This window comes from Arachis ipaensis, chromosome B6, assembly GCF_059453495.1.
Source record: "Arachis ipaensis isolate K30076 ecotype BB chromosome B6, ASM5945349v1, whole genome shotgun sequence".
Taxonomy (NCBI): domain Eukaryota; kingdom Viridiplantae; phylum Streptophyta; class Magnoliopsida; order Fabales; family Fabaceae; genus Arachis; species Arachis ipaensis.
Genome location: NC_142441.1, coordinates 74,635,986 through 74,644,838, shown reverse-complemented (window position 1 = coordinate 74,644,838; position 8,853 = coordinate 74,635,986). Strand labels below are relative to the sequence as shown.

General features: G+C 37.5%; 1 non-coding gene across 1 annotated transcript; it reads left to right on the top strand.

Annotated features, from left to right (window-relative positions):
- The first annotated feature begins 2,824 nt into the window (after nt 1–2,824).
- Nucleotides 2,825–2,932, top strand: LOC148561374 (small nucleolar RNA R71). Its single transcript, XR_015886536.1, has one exon. It is a non-coding gene; the product is annotated as a small nucleolar RNA R71 (small nucleolar RNA).
- The last annotated feature ends 5,921 nt before the right edge of the window (nt 2,933–8,853 follow it).

Here is an 8,853-nt window from a genome sequence, read left to right as displayed (position 1 = left end):
AAGAAATAAGAACAAGGAATGAATCCTCCTTAGTGATGGTGGCGTTTCCTTCTTGAGGAACCAATAATGTCCTTGAGCTCTTCTATGTCTCTTCCTTATCTTTGTTGCTCCTCCCTCATTGCTTTTTGATCTTCTCTTATTTCATGGAGCATGATGGAGTGCTCTTGATGTTCCACCCTTAGTTGCTTCCAATAATTGTGTGGAAGAAAATGTCTCCCCTGAGGTATCTTAGGGATCTCTTGATTTGCAGTCAAATGTTCTACCACTGAGCTATAGACCCTTGATGGAAGCTTTTGTCTTCCCTTTCCTCTTTCTAGAGGTTTCTCTGGCCTTAGGTGCCATCAATGGTTATGAAAAAAAACAAAAAAGCTATGCTTTTACCACACCAAACTTAGAATGTTGCTCGCCCTCGAGCAAAAGAAGAAAGAATAGAAGAAGGAGAAGAAGATATGAAGGAGATGGATGGATGTGTGTATTTGGCCATATGGGTGGGATTGGGTGGGAGAGAGATGTTGAATTTTGAAGGTAGTGGTGTATGGATGTGAGTGGTGAATGGAAAAACAGAAGGGATGATCATGAATGGAGAGAGGGAGGGTGAGGTGGGTGGGGATCGTGTGAGATTCACAGATCCTGAGATGATCCTGTGGGGTCCACAGATCCTAAGATGATCCTGTGGGGTCCACAGATTCTGAGGTGTCAAAGATTTACATCCCTGCACCCATTAGGCATGTAAAATGCCCTTGCACACAACTCTGGGCATTCAGCGCCAGGTTGGTGCCCATTTTGGGCGTTCAACGCCCATTTGTTGCCATTTCTGGCGTTGAACGCCAGAACCATGCTTGTTCTGGGCGTTCAGCGCCAGGATGTTGCTCATTTTGGGTGTTCAGCGCCAGAACCATGCTCTGTTCTGGCGTTGAACGCCAGGCAGATGCTTCCTCCAGGGTGTGATTTTTCTTCTGCTGTTTTTTATTCCGCTTTCAATTTTTATATTTATTTTGTGACTCCATATGATCATGAACCTATAAAGACATATAACTAAGAAAAATATAGTTAGATAAATAAAAATTGGGTTGCCTCCCAACAAGCGCTTCTTTAATAGAACATATAACGACATATAACAGTGGGCTCTCATGGAGCCTCACAGATGTTCAGAGCATTGTTGAGACTCTCCAACACCAAACTTAGAGTTTGGATATGGGAGTTCAACACCAAACTTAGAGTTTGGTTGTGGCCTCCCAACACCAAACTTAGAGTTTGACTGTGGGGGCTTTGTTTGACTCTGCTTTGAGAGGAGCTTTTTATGCTTCCTCTCCATGGATGCAGAGAGAGATCCTTGAGTTGTAAACACAAGGTTGTCCTTATTCAATTGAAGGATTAATTCTCCTCTGTCCACATTAATCACAGCTCTTGCTGTGGCTAGGAAAGGTCTTCCTAGGATGATGGATTCATCCTCTTCCTTTCCAGTATCCAGGACTATGAAATCAGCAGGGATGTAAAGGCCTTCAACCTTTACTAACACGTCCTCTACTTGTCCATAAGCCTGTTTTCTTGAATTGTCTGCCATCTCTAATGAGATTTTAGCAGCTTGCACCCCATAGATTCCCAGTTTCTCTATTACAGAGAGGGGCATGAGGTTTATTCCTGAACCAAGGTCACACAGAGCCTTAAAGATCATGGTGCCTATGGTATAAGGTATTATGAACTTTCCAGGATCCTGTCTCTTCTGAGGCAATGTCAGTTGATCCAGATCACTTAGTTCATTGGTGAACAAGGGAGGTTCATCTTCCCAAGTCTCAATACCAAATAATTTGGCATTTAGCTTCATGATTGCACCAAGGAACTTGGCAGCTTGCTCTTCAGTAACATCCTCATTCTCTTCAGAAGAGGAATACTCATCAGAGCTCATGAATGGCATAAGGAGGTTCAATGGAATCTCTATGGTCTCTAGATGAGCCTCAGAGTCCTTTGGTTCCTCAGAAGGAAGCTCCTTATTGATCACTGGACGTCCCAGGAGGTCTTCCTCCTTGGGATTCACGTCCTCTCCTTCCCTTACAGGTTCGGCCATGATGCTTATGTCAATGGCCTTGCACTCTCCTTTTGGATTCTCTTCTGTATTGCTTGGGAGAGTACTAGGAGGGATTTCAGTGATCCTTTTACTCAGCTGGCTCACTTGTGCTTCCAAATTTCTAATGGAAGACCTTGTTTCATTCATGAAACTCACTGTGGCCTTAGATAGATCAGAGACTAAGTTTGCTAAGCTAGATGAGTTCTGCTCAGAATTCTCTGTCTGTTGCTGAGTGGATGATGGAAAAGGCTTGCCATTGCTAAACCTGTTTCTTCAACCATTATTAAAGCCTTGTTGAGGCTTTTGATCCTTCCATGAGAAATTTGGATGATTTCTCCATAATGAGTTATAGGTGTTTCCATAAGGTTCACCCATGTAATTTACCTCTGCTATTGCAGGGTTCTCAGGATCATAAGCTTCTTCTTCAGAAGATGCCTCTTGAGTACTGTTGGATGCAGCTTGCAATCCATTCAGACTCTGGGAAATCATATTGACTTGCTGAGTCAATATTTTATTCTGAGCCAATATGGCATTCAGAGTATCAATTTCAAGAACTCCCTTCTTCATAGGCGTTCCATTACTCACAGGGTTCCTCTCAGAAGTGTACATGAACTGGTTATTAGCAACCATGTCAATGAGTTCTTGAGCTTCTACAGGCGTTTTCTTTAGGTGAATGGATCCACCTGCAGAAGTATCCAATGACATCTTTGATAGCTCAGATAAACCATCATAGAATATATCCAGGATGGTCCATTCTGAAAGCATGTCAGAAGGACACTTTTTGGTCAGTCCTTTGTATCTCTCCCAAGCTTCATAGAGGGATTCACCTTCTTTCTGTCTGAAGGTCTGAATGTCCACTCTAAGTTTACTAAGCTTTTGAGGAGGAAAGAACTTGGCTAAGAAAGCCTTGACCAGCTTATCCCAAGAGTTCAGGCTGTCTCTGGGTTGAGAGTCCAACCAGATTCTAGCTCTGTCTCTTACAGCAAAAGGGAAAAGCATGAGCCTGTAGACTTAAGGATCTACTCCATTAGTCTTAACAGTATCACATATCTGCAAGAATTCAGTTAAGAACTGAAAAGGATCTTCAGGTGGAAGTCCATGAAACTTGCAGTTCTGCTGCATCAGAGAAACTAATCGAGGTTTCAGCTTAAAGTTGTTTGCTCCAATGGCAGGAATGGAGATGCTTCTTCCATGTAAATTGGAATTAGGTGCAGTAAAGTCACCAAGCATCCTCCTTGCATTATTATTATTTTCGGCTGCCATCTCCTCTTCCTGTTCGAAAATTTCTGAAAGGTTATCTCTGGATTGTTGTAATTTAGCTTCTCTTAGTTTTCTCTTCAAAGTCCTTTCAGGTTCTGGATCTGCTTCAACAAGAATATTCTTGTCCTTGCTCCTGCTCATATGACAAAGAAGAGGGCACAGAAAAAAATAATAATAATAATATGGATCCTTTATACCACAGTATAGGGATCCCTTTGTGAGTGGAAGAAAAGAGGGAGACAAAGAATGTGATGTAAAGAAAGAAACACAACTGTAAGGAGGGCAGAGATGTGAGATGAGATGTTAGTAAATGAATAAATAAATAGAATAAGATGGGAGAGGGAGAATTTTCGAAAATAATTTTTGAAAAAGAGTTAGTGATTTTCGAAAATAGTTTTTGAAAAATGTTAGTAGTTTTCGAAAATTAAGATTTAAAAATTAAAATAATTAGTTAATTAAAAAGAAATTTTGAAAAAGAAGGAAGGGATTTTCGAAAATGAGAGAGAGAGAGTTAGTTAGGTAGTTTTAAAAAAGATAAGAAACAAACAAAAAGTTAGTTAATTAGTTGAAACAAATTTTGAAAAGATAAGAAGTTAGGAAGTTAGAAAAGATATTTTGAAATCAAATTTTTGAAAAAGATGAGATAAGAAGATATTTTTAAAAAGATATGATTGAAATTAGTTTTTGAAAAAGATTTAAATTTTAAAATCACAATTAATGACTTGATTCATAAGAAATCACAAGATATGATTCTAGAACTCAAAGTTTGAATCTTTCTTAACAAGTAAGTAACAAACTTGAAATTTTTGAATCAAAACATTAATTGTTATTGTTATTTTCGAAAATTTGGTATACAAATAAGAAAAATATTTTTGAAAAATATTTTTAGAATTTTCGAAAATAACTAAGAAAAAAATGAAAAAGATTTGATTTTTGAAAAAGATTTTGAAAAAGATAAGATTTTTAAATTGAAAATTTGATTTGACTCATAAAAACAACTAGATTTTAAAAATTTTTGAAAAAGTCAAATCTAATTTTCGAAATTATGAGAGAAAAGAGGGAAAGATATTTTTTTGATTTTTTTAATTTTTATAATGAGAGAGAAAAACAAGAAAAATGATGCAATGCATGAAAGTTATGGATCAAAACAATGAATGCATGCAAGAATGCTATGAATGTCAAGATGAACACCAAGAACACTATGAAGATCATGATGAACATCAAGAACACAATTTTGAAAAAATTTTTAATGCAAAGAAAACATGCAAGACACCAAACTTAGAATTCTTTAATGCTTAGACACTAAGAATTCAAGAATGCATATGAAAAACAAGAAAAGACACAAAACATGCACATGCAAAGATCAAACAAGAAGACTTACCAAGAACAACTTGAATATCATGAAGAACACTATGAATGCATGATTATTTTCGAAAAAATGCAAGATGCACATGCAATTGACACCAAACTTATAACATGACTCAAGACTCAAACAAGAAACACAAAAAATATTTTTTGATTTTTATGATTTTCTAAATTTTTTTGGATTTTTCGAAAATTAATTGAAAAAGGAAAATAAGGATTTCAAAATTTTTAATATGAATTCCAGGAATCTTGCCATGTTAGTCTAAAGCTTCAGTCCAGGAATTAGACATGGCTCACTAGCCAGCCAAGCTTTCAATGAAAGCTCCGGTCCAAAACACTAGACATGGCCAATGGCCAGCCAAGCTTCAGCAAGATATCAGAATATACTGCTCATTACTTATCAAATATGTAACTTGCCTCTATGCTGATGGTTTGGAAGCCTCAGTCCAAAAGAATTTAGACATGGCTTTGCAGCCAGCCAGGCTTCACATGCTTCATGAAACACTAGAATTCATTTTTAAAAAATTTTGAAGAAAAACATATTTTTGAAAACATTTTTATTTTTTTCGAAAACAGATGAGAAATTTTCGAAATATTTTTGCAAAATTTTTTTTTTTTGAAAAGAAAACAAAAAGAAAATTACCTAATCTGAGCAACAAGATGAACCGTCAGTTGTCCAAACTCGAACAATCCCCGGCAACGGCACCAAAAACTTGGTGTTGTTGCCGGATCAGACTTGGCACTGATGTTACCGGACCAAAAGCTTGCCGAAAACTCAAACAATCCCCGGCAACGGCGCCAAAAACTTGGTGCGCAGAAATTGTGATTACACTTTAATTATGTAAAATTCATCGCTCTTTCTTTCCCTGGTAATGGCGCCAAAAACTTGGTGCCAATACCATGGTTCACAACTTCGCACAACTAACCAGCAAGTGCACTGGGTCGTCTAGGTAATACCTTACGTGAGTAAGGGTCGAATCCCACGGAGATTGTCGGTATGAAGCAAGCTATGGTCACCTTGTAAATCTCAGTCAGGTGGATATCAAATGGTTATGGAGTTTTCGAACATAATATAATAAAATAGGGATAGAAATACTTATGTAATTCATCGGTGAGAATTTCAGATAAGCGAATGGAGATGCTTTCGTTCCTCTGAACCTCTGCTTTCCTGCTATCTTCATCCAATCAGTCTTACTCCTTTCCATGGCTGGCTTTATGTGATACATCACCATTGTCAATGGCTACTTTCGGTCTTCTCTCGGGAAAATGATCCAAATGCCCTGTCACGGCATGGCTAATCGTCTGGAGGCATCACCCTTGTCAATGGCTTCATCTTATCCTCTCAGTGAAAATGGTCAACGCACCCTGTCACGGCACGGCTATTCATCTGTCGGTTCTCGATCATGTTGGAATAGGATTTACTATCCTTTTGCGTCTGTCACTAACGCCCCGCAATCACGAGTTTGGAGCTTGTCACAGTCATTCATTCATTGAATCCTACTCGGAATACCACAGACAAGGTTTAGACTTTCCAGATTCTCTTGAATGCCGCCATCATTCTAGCTTACACCACGAAGATTCTGATTAAGAGATCTAAGAGATACTCATTCAGTCGAAGGTAGAACGGAAGTGGTTGTCAGGCACGCGTTCATAGGGAATGATGATGATTGTCACGTTCATCACATTCAGGTTGAAGAGCGAATGAATATCTTAGAAGCGAAATAAGATGAATTGAATAGAAAACAGTAGTACTTTGCATTAATCTTTGAGGAACAGCAGAGCTCCACACCTTAATCTATGGAGTTTAGAAACTCTACCGTTAAAAATACATAAGTGAAAGGTCCAGGCATGGCTGAATGGCCAGCCCCTCTGATCTAAGAACCAGGCGTCCAAAGATGACTATTACAATAGTAAAAGGTCCTATTTATAATAAACTAGCTACTAGGGTTTACATAAGTAAGTAATTGATGCATAAATCCACTTCCGGGGCCCACTTGGTGTGTGCTTGGGCTGAACTTTAACTTTCCACGTGCAGAGGCCATTTGTGGAGTTGAACGCCAGGTTTTGATCCATTTCTGGCGTTCAACTCTGGTTTTTGATCCATTTATGGCGCTGAACTCCAGAATTGGGCAGAGAGCTGGCGTTGAACGCCAGTTTGCATCGTTTAAACTTGGGCAAAGTATGGACTATTATATATTGCTGGAAAGCCCTGGATGTCTACTTTCTAACGCAATTGGAAGCGTGCCATTTCAAGTTCTGTAGCTCCAGAAAATCTACTTTGAGTGCAGGGAGATCAGAATCCAACAACATCAGCAGTCCTTCTTCAACCTCTGAATCTGATTTTTGCTCAAGTCCCTCAATTTCAGTCAGAAAATACCTGAAATCACAGAAAAATACACAAACTCATAGTAAAGTCCAAAAATGTGAATTTAACATAAAAACTAATGAAAACATCCCTAAAAGTAACTAGATCCTACTAAAAACATACTAAAAACAATGTCAAAAAGCGTATAAATTATCCGCTTATCAACCGCCATCATTAGTGCTTGTCTCAATGGAGCCACTGGCGGGGTGTTGCTGCTGCCGGAACCACCGCGGGGTGTTGCTAGGAATCGCTGCTGCCCTGCTTCCACTAAACTTAGGTTTAACATCCATTGGCCTGGAGCCGCTTCTGCTTTCGATTCTATTGAATTTGAAATCTTCATTTTGTTGCAACCATGATCACTGTTGTGGGAGCTAACGCCCCTGCTATCTTGATTGAAACTGTTGCATAGCTAGTATTGGTCCAGCCAGCTGCCTCGCTATAATCCCGCCTCCGGGTTCTTTTAAGCGCGACATCGAGGTAGGGGGTTTAAAACGATTTCAATTTAAGAATGCGTACAAGGTTTATTGAATAACTGCAAATAGATTTAATATCTGTGAGTAATTGATTGACTATGTGAATATTGAATTGTGGCTGAAATTGTGATTAGAATGGTTGAGATTGTTATTTGGAATTGTTGATTAGTGATATTGATTAATTATGTGGATTGGGAATTGTTTGATGACTAATTGTTGAGAATTTCTGAATTTTAAAGGGTTATGTTGGGTTTGTTGCCGTTGAGCTGTTATTTGGTATATTCTAATGTTAGTGAACTTGGTTGGTGGTTGATTTGGAGTTGGTTTTGAGGGGTATTGAAGGGTTGGATTTTGAATACAAAATGGTTTGCTGAAAATTAGGTTCTCTTGAAATTAAACGGCAACTTTGAAAGTGAATCAGTGGCTCTATAGTGACTAAAATGATGAGAATTTAAATGTTAAGTAAATTATATTAAGTGTGATTGTTGAGATTTAATTTTGAAGGTTTCATATTAACTGGAACATTAGTTATGATTTTTCAAAGTTAAGTCGTGAATCTGATTTTCTGCACTACTTTAAATGAAATTAGAAACTTTGAAAAGCTATAACTAATTCTATGATTATCGGAATTGCGTGGAACTAAGTCCAGATTAAGCTTGGGAATATAGGGAGCTGAACTGGTGAATTTGATACTTTTTCATTAAGTTCATGATTTATGGTAAATTTTTGAATTATGGATGTCAAATCTGGTTTTTCTGCAGAACGTTTAATACAACAGCAACTTGTTTCCTCTATTAAAAATTCTCCAGTTTGAATTTTGAAATGGAACAAATTTTAAATGAAACTCTGGTCCTAGTAATTTAATTTCATAAAATTTTAGAATTTTTAGAGTTGTGTTTTTAAGGATATGAATTTTTAAAGTAACATGTATTATGCAGTAAAAGTCAGGTTTTGTTTTCTAAGTCAGTAACTTTGAGACTTTATAATTTTTAATTCTGGAATGATATTAAGATGCAACCAATTGGAGGTGAAAGTTGAGTATGTTTAGTACATATGATTCAAATTTCAGGGTTTTCCATGTATTAATAAGTGAGTTATGGGACTTGGAAGAGGTTACGTTTAATGATTTGTAAAACAGAATTCTGCAGAAAATTACCTAACTTTCAAGCTATGTAACTCCTTCATTAAAATTGGTATGACCCTGGAACCAATTTAGAAAGAAATTTGGGTAAGTTAAGTTTAACCACATTAATTTTGAAGGTGTTTGGATTTAATTTGGATTTTATATGAAATTTCAAATGTTGTATGCTGCTGCTGTCTTCTGG